The sequence below is a fragment of the Mytilus trossulus genome, chromosome 14, assembly GCF_036588685.1.
Source record: "Mytilus trossulus isolate FHL-02 chromosome 14, PNRI_Mtr1.1.1.hap1, whole genome shotgun sequence".
NCBI lineage: Eukaryota > Metazoa > Mollusca > Bivalvia > Mytilida > Mytilidae > Mytilus > Mytilus trossulus.
The window spans coordinates 65,043,101-65,062,056 of NC_086386.1; the positions used below are offsets into that span (position 1 = coordinate 65,043,101).

Sequence of the window (18,956 nt, forward strand, 5' to 3'; positions counted from 1 at the left end):
ATTTTTGTGTATGACATGTGTTCCTCCCTTTCCTGTAGGGCGCTTCGCTGATTGGATTCCCCAGGTATGTTTTCTGTTAGCATTTTGTGTATGACATGTGTTCCTCCCTTTCCTGTAGGGCGCGTCGCTGATTGGATTCCCCAGGTATGTTTTCTGTTAGCATTTTGTGTATGACATGTGTTCCTCCCTTTCTGTAGGGCGCGTCGCTGATTGGATTCCCCAGGTATGTTTTCTGTTAGCATTTTTGTGTATGACATGTGTTCCTCCCTTTCCTGTAGGGCGCGTCGCTGATTGGATTCCCCAGGTATGTTTTCTGTTAGCATTTTTGTGTATGACATGTGTTCCTCCCTTTCCTGTAGGGCGCGTCGCTGATTGGATTCCCCAGGTATGTTTTCTGTTAGCATTTTTGTGTATGACATGTGTTCCTCCCTTTCCTGTAGGGCGCGTCGCTGATTGGATTTCCCAGGTATGTTTTCTGTTAGCATTTTTGTGTATGACATGTGTTCCTCCCTTTCCTGTAGGGCGCGTCGCTGATTGGATTTCCCAGGTATGTTTTCTGTTAGCATTTTTGTGTATGACATGTGTTCCTCCCTTTCCTGTAGGGCGCGTCGCTGATTGGATTTCCCAGGTATGTTTTCTGTTAGCATTTTTGTGTATGACATGTGTTCCTCCCTTTCCTGTAGGGCGCGTCGCTGATTGGATTCCCCAGGTATGTTTTCTGTTAGCATTTTTGTGTATGACATGTGTTCCTCCCTTTCCTCTAGGGCGCGTCGCTGATTGGATTCCCCAGGTATGTTTTCTGTTAGCATTGTTGTGTATGACATGTGTTCCTCCCTTTCCTCTAGGGCGCGTCGCTGATTGGATTCCCCAGGTATGTTTTCTGTTAGCATTTTTGTGTATGACATGTGTTCCTCCCTTTCCTGTAGGGCGCGTCGCTGATTGGATTCCCCAGGTATGTTTTCTGTTAGCATTTTTGTGTATGACATGTGTTCCTCCCTTTCCTGTAGGGCGCGTCGCTGATTGGATTCCCCAGGTATGTTTTCTTTTAGCATTTTGTGTATGACATGTGTTCCTCCCTTTCCTGTAGGGCGCGTCGCTGATTGGATTCCCCAGGTATGTTTTCTGTTAGCATTTTTGTGTATGACATGTGTTCCTCCCTTTCCTGTAGGGCGCGTCGCTGATTGGATTCCCCAGGTATGTTTTCTTTTAGCATTTTGTGTATGACATGTGTTCCTCCCTTTCCTGTAGGGCGCGTCGCTGATTGGATTCCCCAGGTATGTTTTCTGTTAGCATTTTTGTGTATGACATGTGTTCCTCCCTTTCCTGTAGGGCGCGTCGCTGATTGGATTCCCCAGGTATGTTTTCTGTTAGCATTTTTGTGTATGACATGTGTTCCTCCCATTCCTGTAGGGCGCGTCGCTGATTGGATTCCCCAGGTATGTTTTCTGTTAGCATTTTTGTGTATGACATGTGTTCCTCCCTTTCCTGTAGGGCGCGTCGCTGATTGGATTCCCCAGGTATGTTTTCTGTTAGCATTTTTGTGTATGACATGTGTTCCTCCCTTTCCTCTAGGGCGCGTCGCTGATTGGATTCCCCAGGTATGTTTTCTGTTAGCATTTTTGTGTATGACATGTGTTCCTCCCTTTCCTGTAGGGCGCATCACTGATTGGATTCCCCAGGTATGTTTTCTGTTAGCATTTTTGTGTATGACATGTGTTCCTCCCTTTCCTGTAGGGCGCGTCGCTGATTGGATTCCCCAGGTATGTTTTCTGTTAGCATTTTTGTGTATGACATGTGTTCCTCCCTTTCCTGTAGGGCGCGTCGCTGATTGGATTCCCCAGGTATGTTTTCTGTTAGCATTTTTGTGTATGACATGTGTTCCTCCCTTTCCTGTAGGGCGCTTCGCTGATTGGATTCCCCAGGTATGTTTTCTGTTAGCATTTTGTGTATGACATGTGTTCCTCCCTTTCCTGTAGGGCGCGTCGCTGATTGGATTCCCCAGGTATGTTTTCTGTTAGCATTTTGTGTATGACATGTGTTCCTCCCTTTCTGTAGGGCGCGTCGCTGATTGGATTCCCCAGGTATGTTTTCTGTTAGCATTTTTGTGTATGACATGTGTTCCTCCCTTTCCTGTAGGGCGCGTCGCTGATTGGATTCCCCAGGTATGTTTTCTGTTAGCATTTTTGTGTATGACATGTGTTCCTCCCTTTCCTGTAGGGCGCGTCGCTGATTGGATTCCCCAGGTATGTTTTCTGTTAGCATTTTTGTGTATGACATGTGTTCCTCCCTTTCCTGTAGGGCGCGTCGCTGATTGGATTTCCCAGGTATGTTTTCTGTTAGCATTGTTGTGTATGACATGTGTTCCTCCCTTTCCTGTAGGGCGCGTCGCTGATTGGATTTCCCAGGTATGTTTTCTGTTAGCATTTTTGTGTATGACATGTGTTCCTCCCTTTCCTGTAGGGCGCGTCGCTGATTGGATTCCCCAGGTATGTTTTCTGTTAGCATTTTTGTGTATGACATGTGTTCCTCCCTTTCCTCTAGGGCGCGTCGCTGATTGGATTCCCCAGGTATGTTTTCTGTTAGCATTTTTGTGTATGACATGTGTTCCTCCCTTTCCTCTAGGGCGCGTCGCTGATTGGATTCCCCAGGTATGTTTTCTGTTAGCATTTTTGTGTATGACATGTGTTCCTCCCTTTCCTGTAGGGCGCGTCGCTGATTGGATTCCCCAGGTATGTTTTCTGTTAGCATTTTTGTGTATGACATGTGTTCCTCCCTTTCCTGTAGGGCGCGTCGCTGATTGGATTTCCCAGGTATGTTTTCTGTTAGCATTTTTGTGTATGACATGTGTTCCTCCCTTTCCTGTAGGGCGCGTCGCTGATTGGATTCCCCAGGTATGTTTTCTGTTAGCATTTTGTGTATGACATGTGTTCCTCCCTTTCCTGTAGGGCGCGTCGCTGATTGGATTCCCCAGGTATGTTTTCTGTTAGCATTTTTGTGTATGACATGTGTTCCTCCCTTTCCTGTAGGGCGCGTCGCTGATTGGATTCCCCAGGTATGTTTTCTGTTAGCATTTTTGTGTATGACATGTGTTCCTCCCTTTCCTGTAGGGCGCGTCGCTGATTGGATTCCCCAGGTATGTTTTCTTTTAGCATTTTGTGTATGACATGTGTTCCTCCCTTTCCTGTAGGGCGCGTCGCTGATTGGATTCCCCAGGTATGTTTTCTGTTAGCATTTTTGTGTATGACATGTGTTCCTCCCTTTCCTGTAGGGCGCGTCGCTGATTGGATTCCCCAGGTATGTTTTCTGTTAGCATTTTTGTGTATGACATGTGTTCCTCCCTTTCCTGTAGGGCGCGTCGCTGATTGGATTCCCCAGGTATGTTTTCTGTTAGCATTTTTGTGTATGACATGTGTTCCTCCCTTTCCTGTAGGGCGCGTCGCTGATTGGATTCCCCAGGTATGTTTTCTGTTAGCATTTTGTGTATGACATGTGTTCCTCCCTTTCCTGTAGGGCGCGTCGCTGATTGGATTCCCCAGGTATGTTTTCTGTTAGCATTTTTGTGTATGACATGTGTTCCTCCCTTTCCTGTAGGGCGCGTCGCTGATTGGATTCCCCAGGTATGTTTTCTGTTAGCATTTTTGTGTATGACATGTGTTCCTCCCTTTCCTGTAGGGCGCGTCGCTGATTGGATTCCCCAGGTATGTTTTCTGTTAGCATTTTTGTGTATGACATGTGTTCCTCCCTTTCCTGTAGGGCGCGTCGCTGATTGGATTCCCCAGGTATGTTTTCTGTTAGCATTTTTGTGTATGACATGTGTTCCTCCCTTTCCTGTAGGGCGCGTCGCTGATTGGATTCCCCAGGTATGTTTTCTGTTAGCATTTTTGTGTATGACATGTGTTCCTCCCTTTCCTGTAGGGCGCGTCGCTGATTGGATTCCCCAGGTATGTTTTCTGTTAGCATTTTTGTGTATGACATGTGTTCCTCCCTTTCCTGTAGGGCGCGTCGCTGATTGGATTCCCCAGGTATGTTTTCTGTTAGCATTTTTGTGTATGACATGTGTTCCTCCCTTTCCTCTAGGGCGCGTCGCTGATTGGATTCCCCAGGTATGTTTTCTGTTAGCATTTTTGTGTATGACATGTGTTCCTCCCTTTCCTGTAGGGCGCTTCGCTGATTGGATTCCCCAGGTATGTTTTCTGTTAGCATTTTTGTGTATGACATGTGTTCCTCCCTTTCCTCTAGGGCGCGTCGCTGATTGGATTCCCCAGGTATGTTTTCTGTTAGCATTTTTGTGTATGACATGTGTTCCTCCCTTTCCTCTAGGGCGCGTCGCTGATTGGATTCCCCAGGTATGTTTTCTGTTAGCATTTTTGTGTATGACATGTGTTCCTCCCTTTCCTGTAGGGCGCGTCGCTGATTGGATTCCCCAGGTATGTTTTCTGTTAGCATTTTTGTGTATGACATGTGTTCCTCCCTTTCCTGTAGGGCGCGTCGCTGATTGGATTCCCCAGGTATGTTTTCTGTTAGCATTTTTGTGTATGACATGTGTTCCTCCCTTTCCTGTAGGGCGCGTCACTGATTGGATTCCCCAGGTATGTTTTCTTTTAGCATTTTGTGTATGACATGTGTTCCTCCCTTTCCTGTAGGGCGCGTCGCTGATTGGATTCCCCAGGTATGTTTTCTGTTAGCATTTTTGTGTATGACATGTGTTCCTCCCTTTCCTGTAGGGCGCGTCGCTGATTGGATTCCCCAGGTATGTTTTCTGTTAGCATTTTTGTGTATGACATGTGTTCCTCCCTTTCCTGTAGGGCGCGTCGCTGATTGGATTCCCCAGGTATGTTTTCTGTTAGCATTTTTGTGTATGACATGTGTTCCTCCCTTTCCTGTAGGGGGCGTCGCTGATTGGATTCCCCAGGTATGTTTTCTGTTAGCATTTTTGTGTATGACATGTGTTCCTCCCTTTCCTGTAGGGCGCGTCGCTGATTGGATTCCCCAGGTATGTTTTCTGTTAGCATTTTTGTGTATGACATGTGTTCCTCCCTTTCCTGTAGGGCGCGTCGCTGATTGGATTCCCCAGGTATGTTTTCTGTTAGCATTTTTGTGTATGACATGTGTTCCTCCCTTTCCTGTAGGGCGCGTCGCTGATTGGATTCCCCAGGTATGTTTTCTGTTAGCATTTTGTGTATGACATGTGTTCCTCCCTTTCCTGTAGGGCGCGTCGCTGATTGGATTCCCCAGGTATGTTTTCTGTTAGCATTTTTGTGTATGACATGTGTTCCTCCCTTTCCTGTAGGGCGCGTCGCTGATTGGATTCCCCAGGTATGTTTTCTGTTAGCATTTTTGTGTATGACATGTGTTCCTCCCTTTCCTGTAGGGCGCGTCGCTGATTGGATTCCCCAGGTATGTTTTCTGTTAGCATTTTTGTGTATGACATGTGTTCCTCCCTTTCCTGTAGGGCGCGTCGCTGATTGGATTCCCCAGGTATGTTTTCTGTTAGCATTTTTGTGTATGACATGTGTTCCTCCCTTTCCTGTAGGGCGCGTCGCTGATTGGATTCCCCAGGTATGTTTTCTGTTAGCATTTTTGTGTATGACATGTGTTCCTCCCTTTCCTGTAGGGCGCGTCGCTGATTGGATTCCCCAGGTATGTTTTCTGTTAGCATTTTTGTGTATGACATGTGTTCATCCCTTTCCTGTAGGGCGCGTCGCTGATTGGATTCCCCAGGTATGTTTTCTGTTAGCATTTTTGTGTATGACATGTGTTCCTCCCTTTCCTGTAGGGCGCGTCGCTGATTGGATTCCCCAGGTATGTTTTCTGTTAGCATTTTTGTGTATGACATGTGTTCCTCCCTTTCCTGTAGGGCGCGTCACTGATTGGATTCCCCAGGTATGTTTTCTTTTAGCATTTTGTGTATGACATGTGTTCCTCCCTTTCCTGTAGGGCGCGTCGCTGATTGGATTCCCCAGGTATGTTTTCTGTTAGCATTTTTGTGTATGACATGTGTTCCTCCCTTTCCTGTAGGGCGCGTCGCTGATTGGATTCCCCAGGTATGTTTTCTGTTAGCATTTTTGTGTATGACATGTGTTCCTCCCTTTCCTGTAGGGCGCGTCGCTGATTGGATTCCCCAGGTATGTTTTCTGTTAGCATTTTTGTGTATGACATGTGTTCCTCCCTTTCCTGTAGGGCGCGTCGCTGATTGGATTCCCCAGGTATGTTTTCTGTTAGCATTTTTGTGTATGACATGTGTTCCTCCCTTTCCTGTAGGGCGCGTCGCTGATTGGATTCCCCAGGTATGTTTTCTGTTAGCATTTTTGTGTATGACATGTGTTCCTCCCTTTCCTGTAGGGCGCGTCGCTGATTGGATTCCCCAGGTATGTTTTCTGTTAGCATTTTTGTGTATGACATGTGTTCCTCCCTTTCCTGTAGGGCGCGTCGCTGATTGGATTCCCCAGGTATGTTTTCTGTTAGCATTTTGTGTATGACATGTGTTCCTCCCTTTCCTGTAGGGCGCGTCGCTGATTGGATTCCCCAGGTATGTTTTCTGTTAGCATTTTTGTGTATGACATGTGTTCCTCCCTTTCCTGTAGGGCGCGTCGCTGATTGGATTCCCCAGGTATGTTTTCTGTTAGCATTTTTGTGTATGACATGTGTTCCTCCCTTTCCTCTAGGGCGCGTCGCTGATTGGATTCCCCAGGTATGTTTTCTGTTAGCATTGTTGTGTATGACATGTGTTCCTCCCTTTCCTCTAGGGCGCGTCGCTGATTGGATTCCCCAGGTATGTTTTCTGTTAGCATTGTTGTGTATGACATGTGTTCCTCCCTTTCCTGTAGGGCGCGTCGCTGATTGGATTCCCCAGGTATGTTTTCTGTTAGCATTTTTGTGTATGACATGTGTTCCTCCCTTTCCTCTAGGGCGCGTCGCTGATTGGATTCCCCAGGTATGTTTTCTGTTAGCATTTTTGTGTATGACATGTGTTCCTCCCTTTCCTCTAGGGCGCGTCGCTGATTGGATTCCCCAGGTATGTTTTCTGTTAGCATTTTTGTGTATGACATGTGTTCCTCCCTTTCCTCTAGGGCGCGTCGCTGATTGGATTCCCCAGGTATGTTTTCTGTTAGCATTGTTGTGTATGACATGTGTTCCTCCCTTTCCTCTAGGGCGCGTCGCTGATTGGATTCCCCAGGTATGTTTTCTGTTAGCATTGTTGTGTATGACATGTGTTCCTCCCTTTCCTCTAGGGCGCGTCGCTGATTGGATTCCCCAGGTATGTTTTCTGTTAGCATTTTTGTGTATGACATGTGTTCCTCCCTTTCCTCTAGGGCGCGTCGCTGATTGGATTCCCCAGGTATGTTTTCTGTTAGCATTTTTGTGTATGACATGTGTTCCTCCCTTTCCTCTAGGGCGCGTCGCTGATTGGATTCCCCAGGTATGTTTTCTGTTAGCATTTTTGTGTATGACATGTGTTCCTCCCTTTCCTCTAGGGCGCGTCGCTGATTGGATTCCCCAGGTATGTTTTCTGTTAGCATTTTTGTGTATGACATGTGTTCCTCCCTTTCCTGTAGGGCACGTCGCTGATTGGATTCCCCAGGTATGTTTTCTGTTAGCATTTTTGTGTATGACATGTGTTCCTCCCTTTCCTCTAGGGCGCGTCGCTGATTGGACTCCCCAGGTATGTTTTCTGTTAGCATTTTTGTGTATGACATGTGTTCCTCCCTTTCCTCTAGGGCGCGTCGCTGATTGGACTCCCCAGGTATGTTTTCTGTTAGCATTTTTGTGTATGACATGTGTTCCTCCCTTTCCTCTAGGGCGCGTCGCTGATTGGACTCCCCAGGTATGTTTTCTGTTAGCATTTTTGTGTATGACATGTGTTCCTCCCTTTCCTCTAGGGCGCGTCGCTGATTGGATTCCCCAGGTATGTTTTCTGTTAGCATTTTTGTGTATGACATGTGTTCCTCCCTTTCCTGTAGGGAACTTTTTCTCCTTTCTCCCAGCCTTCCTCTCCTTTCTCCTACCCCCTTTCTCCCTGTCTCCCTTACCCCTGTCCTCTCCCTCCTTTATGTTGCCTATGACTCATGAATGGGATTTTTTTGTCTGTTTTTTCCTGTAAAAACCTTGTTTTCTTTAATCCCGTGCAAATTTTTTTTTTCCCTAACAAATTATATAAAAAAAAAATAGGTACGGCATGCCGTACCAACGACAGCCGGCTGCTACGCCCCCGTAAATCCAAACCATAGAAACGCAGGTTAATTTGTGAAAATACGGTGATTTTTTTGTGACACTTTTTGTGAAAATTCTTAAGTTTAATTGCCAAAAAAACGCTTCTTGCAAAATAGAAATATAAAATTCTTTTGGAAAATAATACGGGATATAATTTGTTGAAAACACATAGTACAACAGTCTTTGAAAATCAGACAGAAAATGGTTTTTGGAATGGAATAAACAAAAAAGAATAATACAATTGTCCTTGAACTTGGTTATTTTGGCACACAAGTGTAACCAGTTTTTGGAATATTATTGGACTGTACAGAAAATAGGGTTTTGGAAGCTTGTCAAAAATAGATTGCCGATACTGTAATCTTATAAATACAGTTTACACAGGACTTCTTCCTTCTACAGTGTACAATTTCAAGGTGGAACTTTTATAACGCACCAAGTGTTTTACATCTAGATGATGCATGCATGTTCTCAGATTATTTTTTTATTATATCATTTTTCACGAAAGACAGAATGTTAATTGAACTTACATTTAATGCTGTGTGTAAGGTATGTCTGCAACTATGCAACACTACGGTACCCAAACGCTTACATCATACAGAGAATATACCGTACATTAAAGACATGTATTATTTTATCTTTCACTTTAACAATTGCATGATGGGATGTTTTTGTAACCTTTTTTATGGCTGCATTAGATCTAGAAATGTGTCTTCTTTCTTTTTTTTTTTAGATACAACGTTAACAATTTCAAAATGTATTGTATGGTCCTGAACATGCGTTAAATATTTGCCACCAGACATTTTGCACCTCAAATCAATCAATTCAAATTGTACTTGAAAATCACTGTTCACCAAATGAAATTTTGAAAGCTGAATCTCAGACTACACCCTGTTAGTTGGAAATAAAACTAAATCAGTTAGAATTAATAGGAAATTTACGAAACCAGACAGGGAAAATAAAAAAAAACGTTACTCTATATACTAAGTAATGTCAGAGACATATACTGTATTATATGTCTCTGGTAATGTAATCCTTTTTCTGCCAAATTCTATGCATATTGGTCAACTTTGAAGCAATTTATCTAAAAAAGAAATAAGGATGGTGACATGTGTTCATATTCCTTTCTCCTGTCTCTTCTCTCCTTCTCTCCTTCCTCCCACCCCTTCTCTCCCTTCGCCCACCCGCTCTCCTTTTTCCTTCCGCCTCTCTCCCTTCTCCCGCCCCTCTCTCTCGTGCTCCCAAAACCCTGTCCAGGCCCTCGTTGATGGTTTTCTGAAACTGAAGAAGAAGCTAGACGACCGTTGTTGTGGACCGCAATGATACTTTGACGGTAGGGGATGAGATGATTTGTTCTGTGTAAAAGTTAAAATATTTAGTTTCGTATTTGATAAAGACTTAGAAGAGTAAGTTCCAAATTTTAAGTGCCAGTCTGCCTAAGAAACAATATAAGTCAACGTGTATCATCAGTACAGAGGATATAGGTACTAACCAATCGGGCGTGATCGATTTTGACACTACACGGAAACGAAATTTTTGTTTTGCTTTATCAATATTTATCAATATTCAGTGTGACTAGTCTGTCACTCTGTGTACATTTTTCAACATTTGAAATTCCTGCTCCCAATTAATTTTGCATCGAAATTGGATATTTGTCCATGCTTACTATTCATATTTTACGAAATGGATACTTATCGTCGTGTCATATGTTTTCGTATGTCATATGTTTTCGTATCAACCACATTTCGTCGGTTTCGGCTGCATACGCGTACATTGTGGCGTGTTTTTCGGTTTCAATATTTAGAACAACAACACCACTACAACTTGACATATTTAAAACATATTCAACGTCGCTTTTTAAAGACGTTAGAACAAATTAAATAAAACTGACCTATTTAGCCATTTTTATTTAATGTCAAAAATATGCATCACTAGAATAGCTATAGTAAAAAATTCTGAAGGGTTAAAATAAAGTCCAGATATGTTTTTTGCAAGTCAGATACCGGATCTTCAAGACATATGACTGTCATGTGTTTTTTGGACCGTTTTAATTACAAACCAGCGAGTTAAAATTAGTAGGGTTCTTATATCCTACCGTAGTCTAAGATCGTTCATCTTGTCAGTTCGTTAGGTATTTGTGTTTGAACTTAACACACGGGGAAACTCCGCATTGATGTCACTACGGTACTTCTGGCGTAGAAAAACAGTGCAAAATACGTTTTTTCTGCACTTTTGAATAAAAAAACATTTCTAAAGGTAAGTTTTCATTGTTGTTCTCAATTATTGCCAAAAAATGCCAATTTTCTAATGCCCGTTTCAATCCCAACTTCCGAATATTTAAAAACATTCTAGAACTTCACAAAATCCCATTTCCGACCTCCATTGCTTTGTGTACATTCCATTCAGCGTCATCAATCTTGTGGCAGGCAATATAGGTCAAGCAAAACGTATTTCTAGGAATTTAAAAATGACATGCTCCTAATTACCTCTTTCTCGATTTTCCCGCGAAAAAAGCTCAACCAAAATGAAAGGAAAACTATATGAAAAAACGATGCCCATGCCATAATTTTGAACAGGCATATAGAGTTGGTTAATAAAAAACCATTTACATTTATTTTTCATAGAATTTTCTTTTTATTCATTAAAAAAAGATCGATATTCTGACCATCATGACTGTATGTAAATATTCATACAAAATTCCCTTGATGTCAAAAGGGATGGCAAAAAAAAGAGTTTTCCTGTTGAATAAAACCCAGAACTATTGCAAACTATTTTGAAGCAATATCCCAGAAAGAAATAACGTAATTGCTGTAGACTGAAAAATCCCCTAATTGACAGTAGAGCAATTTGATTGGATATAACGAACTGACATCACGTGATTTTGACGCCATTGAAATTTTAATGTAAACAAACAAGGTCAGAAGGTTCCGTATGGGACATCATTGTACATTTAGTTACTGACAAACAATTACGAGTTATCAAGCTGGCCAATGCATGGTTATAAAAAATTAAAGCTAAGTCTACAGAAAAAAAAAGAAAAAAATAGCCTTAGTATAACGACTTATCATTACACCTGGATATAAAATGGTTGTTCAAAATCTAATTATTCAATATTTCATTTATAATTTTTTTGTATACATCCTTGATTCATGAAGATGAAACCGTCTTGACTTTTTATATTTAATCCTAAATTTTGAAAACTGCATTTTATTTTAGAAAAAATAATGTATTTTGTACAAACCAGGTGCCAATCTGAAATTAATCAAAATCTTAAAATTTCTGCACACAATTTACCAACCTAAAACTATTTACTAGTAATGTTTAGTACTGAAAAGTATTTATTTACTTTTTTTATGATTCAAGCGATCATTAGAGCCACGACTTTAGAAAATATTAATTTCCGGATTTTGTAGTCATTTCCTGTCCGTGTACTGATCCAATTTTTATTTCATACGAAAACATATGACGCCGTTTTTTTGACATACAAAAATCGCAAAGTAATCGGAAACAGTAAAAAATCGTAGTAAGCATTGAAAAAAAATCTAGATACCTTAAATCAATCTACAGGACATGCTTTTTAAATTTGAGTAAACACTGGAATAAAAACTGAAAACTGTAAGCAGTGAAAATTGTTATTAGTACCAAAACACATTACACGATGATATAATATATTGTATTTGCCAATTTTAAAAAGATGATGTTTTAATGACGTCGAATGGTGACGTTTTCGTACATTTTGTTTTTTTCAGTAGACAGTCCATCTGTTGATAAATACTGTGAAGGTTTTGTGTATAACTAAATATGTTTACCTATGTTGAAAGACGGGCATAGTATCGAATCATAAAAATACAACTTGTTTAGTCTCTAGGAAATCTTGTAAGATTTATATTGCCTTTTTTTGTAAAATAGGTGCAATTTGAGTACTCGGTGCACTTTGGGTACCCTTATGTTATATCAACTTTGCATATTTCTTAAACATCCATTAGATTGACCATTCAAACAAAAATCTAACTGACAAACGTCGACCGTCGAAACAGAATTGCCTCCATACGGAAACAATTGCATGACGTTATGCATTGTTACGCTTCCTTTGTGACGTTTTCCGTTGAAATTTGAATTCAAGGGCTTTTCTCTTGGCACTCAACGGTAGTTTACCCCAAAAACCCGTGGCACTCTAAGGGTTAAAGGTAAAGAGATTGAAAGTGCAAAATTATATTGATATCTTGGAATCACATTTACATCTAGTGGTATTTTTAAGCAGTGTATAGATGAATTATACAACAAATCTTTAAAAGCATGTTTTAAGCTACAGAGATGCTTATTATTTGATGCATTTATATGTTGTTAACAGTTACTTAGCTCTAATGTAAATACATAGTATTCTTGTATCGATTATATTCAGAGAATTTTGAATTACCAAATTTTGACCAATTTTATTTAATTAATATAAATAAATGAATAGAGGGCAAACGAACTCAGGGCGAATGGGCTATCAGGGCGAACAAACTCAGTGCGAACGAACGTAGGGCGAACGATCCCGATACCATCAGAAACCTACATGTGATTACTCATTCCTTGAAACTTTTTGGGTAATAAACAAGTATGAAAATAAAGTTTTTGTGTACGGTGTACAGCGCCTTAACTCTCTACCAGAGGAAGGATGTACATGTACATGTACTTCTCTTGAACTGAATTTTAATGTGCGTATTGTTATGTGTTTACTTTTCTACATTGGTTAGAGGTATAGGGGGAGGGTTGAGATCTCACAAAGATGTTTTACCCCGCCGCATTTTTGCGCCTGTCCCAAGTCAGGAGCCTCTGGCCTTTGTTAGTCTTGTATTCTTTTAATTTTAGTTTCTTGTGTACAATTTGGAAATTAGTATAGCGTTCATTATCACTGAACTAGTATATATTTGTTTAGGGGCCAGCTGAAGGATGCCTCTGGGTGCGGGAATTTCTCGCTACATTGAAGACCTGTTGGTGACCTTCTGCTGTTGTTTTTTTATTTGGTCGGGTTGTTGTCTCTTTGACACATTCCCCATTTCCATTCTCAATTTTATTGTGGTTAGTCCAAATAATTATGATGTCCTGAAAGGCTATTATAATTTTTTTCTTTCGAAGTAAAGGCGTCAAAGAAAAAAAATTATAATAGCCTTTCAAGATGTCATAATTATTTGAACTAGTATGTGGTCAGCTAAAGACCGTACACAATGTTCACTTCTTTTCGGAATGAAATATCGAAAAAAAACATATTGATTAATCTACCAGAGTAAAAAGTTTATCTGTTAAACTGATAGAAATTACATGTTTCAAAAAAAAAATGCCTGTGGTTTCAGGTTTATTGAACATTTATAATATTTTTTTCAATCTAAATAGATAATAATTTAATCATAAAAAGTTTGTTTTTAAAAAAAAAGTATTGTTCGTATGAAAATTTGCTTCTTTCAGTTTTTGTTAAGTTATAGAATACTTTTAAGAAGGCCTTTATATTAAAAATCACAATTTTTAGAGGTTTTTTTTATCAATTTTTTTTAGGGAAATTGGAATAATGTTGAAGTTTTTGAGAAATCAACTTTTATTAATGTTTGAATCAGTGTTTACATTCAACAGTTTGAAAATATAATACATTCAAACTCATATACAGTTTTAATATTAATAGTAAACATGTTATTTCCATCAATTAAGCAGATACATTTTTTGCTCAGGTAAATTAATCAATGAGTGATAGATTTCTCTTAAAAGAAATTTAAAGGTCTGAGTGAATAAACTATACAGAGAACAATACCTGTTGTATTTGTTAGATGGACAATAGAACTGCCAAAAGTTTAAATGGACAGGTAACTTGCAGGTGAATCTATGGAAAGGTTCAATAGGGTGCGCAATAATATGTTGTTACTGACAACTAAATGAAGGTCAAGTTCAAAAATGGCGATTTTGACCTTTACCGTTCAGGAGTTATGGTTCTTGAAAGATTGAAAAATGGAGACATGGTCGGACCATATGAGTATACGCATACAGTCCAGCTGGCAATACATGTTATTGAATCAAATGGGTTAAATTTAAAGAAACATTTATCGAAATTTTTATTTTTTGTTTTACAAATTGTTATTACAATTAGATGGATAAAATGAACAATTGAAATTAAATATTTGTTGAACTGTACATCTGAATCCTATTTTTGCACTCTCGCACTCTTGCTAGCACATGAAACGTATATTTTTTTTTTCATTTACATGTTTGCAGTTCATGCATGTTCCTAAGCTTTGCATTTTTTTTTTGTAATATTCCAAAACAATTGTCCTCCCACATTATGCTTACTTCCGATATCATGGTTTCATCTTCAGTGAGCATAATTTAATACAGAAAAAAAATATAATGTATGACATCAACATGCTAATTATAAGAGATTAACAGATTTAATTAGCGTGCTTTTTTTAAGTAATAAAAATATTAATTTTAGAGTTAAGCTGTGTTGATCTATTATATGCACTTGTATCTAATAAACTTGACTAACCTCTTGAAATTAGTCAGACCGTACGCGTACGGTCCAAATACTCATACGGTCTGGAACATATAGTGGGATCTAGGGAACTCTTGAGACTTAGGCCACAAACTTAATTCATAGCCTTGATAACCATTTTTTTTTTATCAAATTTATACATTTTTGATTAACCATGAATTATCATAAATTAGACAAGGCTTTAAAGGGATAAACTTATATTAGTTATTAAAAGAATGTTACTAATATATGAGATCCTTGGGAATTACTGGGAAGCTTGCACAGAATCTTATTACTTGCTATGGTCATTATTTCTTACAATAAATTAAAATACATTGTAATTACATGATGTATGTCTGAGCAAATGCTTTGGAGTAATAAACATCACTGGTAATAAACTGACTACCATAACTGGAATTAAGACTATCCCAATATGCAGGGCAATGCCAGATATATGTAAAATCTTAAGTCATAATATCAAATGTAGCATGTTTTTGTCAATAGCTACTCAGCTGCAAGGTTTTTGAATATCATTACATTATATTTGAATCGTAATGGTGCACTGGAATTGTTTAAGCACTTTGAAAATTGCTTTTGAAAAATTTGGGATGATAATCATAACTCAGAAAAGAGATAATTAATTGTAATTATGGTATTAAAAAATGAGAAAATAATCGTATCTGGATAGTGTTTTAATTTGATATTGACAATAAAAACGTATACATGTATCTGATAGCATATGATGAAATTATGGTAATGAATTTATCACAAAAACGTTCCAACATATTAGGACATTTCTTTATGTGCATATATTAGTATTTATAATTGTAATGAAAACAGCTACATACTAGTATTTATAAAATTGGAAGGGTGAACAAGCTTCAAGAAATTTGGAAATGGGGAAAACACAAATTATGTTAAAATACAAAAAACTCCCAAGAACTAGGAATGTCACAAAATAGAGCAAAGAGGCAATTTTAAAGGAAGTTATGATATATGACAATAATTGTCGGGCGAAATGCATGTGTCACCCTACATCAGATTTGTGATTAAGACTGTTAAAAAACATAGTTTTATCCTGAATAAATATTGTTTTAATTCATTTATGCATGCAGGTGGCTATATGTGCCATTTCTCCCGCCGGAAAGCCACTTCTGATTCAATTCTAGCCCATACCCTATTATGCCATAATGAAGTAGGAAAAAGGTTAAGAATTGGCCAGACACAGTTTGACGAGAAATTAGGAACTACAGTTTTCTTGTCACTTCCTTTTTCTTGGTTTAATTTACAACTAATGAGCTATGAAGAACAAGGCACGACTGTTAAAATAAACACAACTGACAAATAGATTACTTTCAAACAAAAACAAGTTGACGCCCACAATTATATAACAAAAGAAGTGGTTTAACTCAAACAAGAATAAATGATGAGACAACTTTACTTAATATAATTGTAAGAATAAACTGGTAACTATTCTAGATCCTTTACAATCTACACTATTTAAAGAAACGTCCTAAAATACACGAGTATTTGATCAAAACAATGGAATTTAATTTTTGAAATCATATATTATATCAGTATAAAACAGAAAAAAAGTGAATCCACGGGAAAAAATATGAACGGCTATTTTAACCAGAATTATACATTTCACTCCAAAATTAAAATATATATGCATTTTTATTCAAATATGAGGAAAAGGGCAATATAAACTCTCATATCAACCAATAACAGTATCAACTGTTTAACCCAATAATAAAGTTATAAATTAAAGTTATTGTCAGATGGAAACTTTTGTTTATTTCGCGCAGTATTTAAGTATAAACGTGATATTAGAGGCAAAACATATGGCATATTAAAATGTGGTACTGTACATGTCATGTATACGGGACCTTCATTTTGAACAATGAATTGAAAAGATTGCACTTTTGTGATATGGGATATTGCTAGTCCCCCAAACCCTTTTCCCCCCAAAAAAACTTGAAACTCCTAAACACGCACACAATATTGAAACTTTGAAAGAAATAAAGATATCTATTACCACAAGAACTAACTTGACAGTTGCTTCATTTTCCATATCTTTAACAGGTACATAACGGTAGGTATAGTGTGGTTAGAATCAGGGTTTTTGAGTGATTCAGTCCATTTTTTAGCTCACCTGACCTGAAAGGTCAAGTGAGCTTTTCTCATCACTTTGCATCCGTCGTCCTGCGTCCGTCATCCGTAAACTTTTACAAAAATCTTCTCCTCTGAAACTACTGGGCCAAATTCTACCAAACTTGGCCACAATCATCCTTGGGGTATCTAGTTTACAAAATGTGTGGGGTGACCTGTCAAACCAACTAAGATGGCTGCCATGGCTAAAAATAGAACATAGGGGTAAAATGCAGTTTTTGGCTTATAACTCAAAACCAAAGCATTTAGAGCAAATCTGACATGGTGTAATATTGTTGATCAGGTCAAGATCTATCTGCCATGAAATTTTCAGACGAATCAGACAACTTGTTGTTGGGTTGCTGTCCCTTAAATGGTTATTTTAAGGAAATTTTGCAGTTTTTGGTTATTATCTTGAATACTATTATAGATAGAGATAAGAGCAATAATGTTCAGCAAAGTAAGACCTACAAATAAGTCAGCATGATCAAAATTGTCAGTCGACCCCTTAAGGAGTTATTGCCCTTTATAGTCAATTTTTAATAACTTTTCTAAAAATCTTCTTCTCTGAAACTGCTTTTCCAAACTTGTCCACAATTATCATTGTGGTTTATAGTTTAAAAAATGTGTCCGATGACCCAGCCTACCACACAAAATGGCCGACATGGCTAATTAATTAGAACATCGTGGTAAAATGCAGTTTTTGCTTTATATCTTTGAAACTAAGACATTTAGGGCAAATCTTTCAAGATTAAAATGTCCATCAGAATAAGATATATCCCCTCACAAATTTTCAGTTGAATCGGACAACCTGTTGTTGGGTTGCTGTCCTAAAATTGGTTATTTTAAGGAAATTTTGCATTTTTTTGTTATTATCTTGAAGACTATTATAGATAGAGATTAACTGTAAACAGCAATAATGTTCAGCAAAGTAAGATCTACAAATTAGTCAGCATGATCAAAATTGTCAGAGGACCCCTTAAGGAGTTATTGCCCTTTATAGTCAATATTTTTGTAACTTGTATAAAAATCTTTTCTAAAACTACTTGGCCAAATTTAACCAAACTTGGCCACAATCATAATCTATTTAAAAAAAAGTGTCTAATGACCTTGCCTACCAACGAAGATGGCCGACATCAGTAAACACATTAACAGGTGAGCGACACAGGCTCTTGAGAGCCTCTAGTTTTAGTGTAGTTCGGGCTTTTTCGAGTGATAAAACATGTGATAAGTTCAACTAACTGCTATTTCATAATTATAATAGTTTTTCCACATGTCACACCGTATATTTTTAGCTCACCTGGCCCAAAGGGTAAAGTGAGCTTTTCCAATCACTTGGCGTCCATTATCTGTCGTCTGTCATCCGACGTCGTTAATTTTTACAAAAATCTTCTCGTCTGAAACTTTTGGGCCAAATTATACCAAACTTGGCCACAATCGTCAGTGGGGTATCCAGTTTAAAAAATGTGTCAGGTGACCCGGCCAACCAACCAAGATGGCCTCCATGGCTAAAAATAGAACATAGGTGTGAAATGCAGTTTTTGACTTATAACTCAAAAACAAAGCATTAAGAGTAAATCTGACTGTGTAAAATTGTTTAACAGGTCAATTTCTATCTGCCCTGAAAAGAAATTTTCAGATGAATCGGAAAACCTGTTGTTGGGTTGCTGCCCCTGAATTAGTAATTTTAAGGAAATTTTGCTTTTTTTGGTTATTACATGTACATGTATCTTGAATATTATTATAGATAGAGATGAACTGTAAACAGCAATAATGTTCAGCAAAATAAGATTTGCAAATAAGTCAATATGACCGAAATGGTCAATTGACCCCTTTAGAAGTCATTGCCCTTTATAGCCAATTTTTAACCATTTTTCGTAAATCTTATTAATCTTTTACAAAAATCTTTTCCACTGAAACTACTGGGCCAAATCAAACCAAACTTGGCCATAATCATCTTTGGGGTATGTAGTTAAAAAAAATGTGTCCATTGACCCGGTTATCCAACCAAGATGGCCGCCATGGCTAGAAATAGAACATAGGGGTAAAATTCAGTTTTTGGCTTATAACTCAAAAACCAAAGTCTTTAGACCAAATC

At 38.6% G+C, this 18,956-nt stretch overlaps 1 protein-coding gene across 6 annotated transcripts in view; it reads left to right on the forward strand.

Annotated features, from left to right (window-relative positions):
- LOC134695720 (protein furry homolog-like) overlaps positions 1-18,956 on the forward strand; it is a 399,195-nt gene that overhangs the window by 5,862 nt on the left and 374,377 nt on the right. For 4 of the 6 annotated variants that reach the window (XM_063557100.1, XM_063557103.1, XM_063557104.1 and 1 more), the window contains exon 1: positions 9,562-9,692. The exons of 1 other annotated variant lie outside the window; for it this stretch is intronic. The gene's annotated coding sequence lies outside the window, so the exon portion shown is untranslated. Of the gene's footprint in view, positions 1-9,536; positions 9,693-18,956 lie in introns of those variants that run through there. One more of the 6 variants, XM_063557101.1, reaches the window with a different exon arrangement.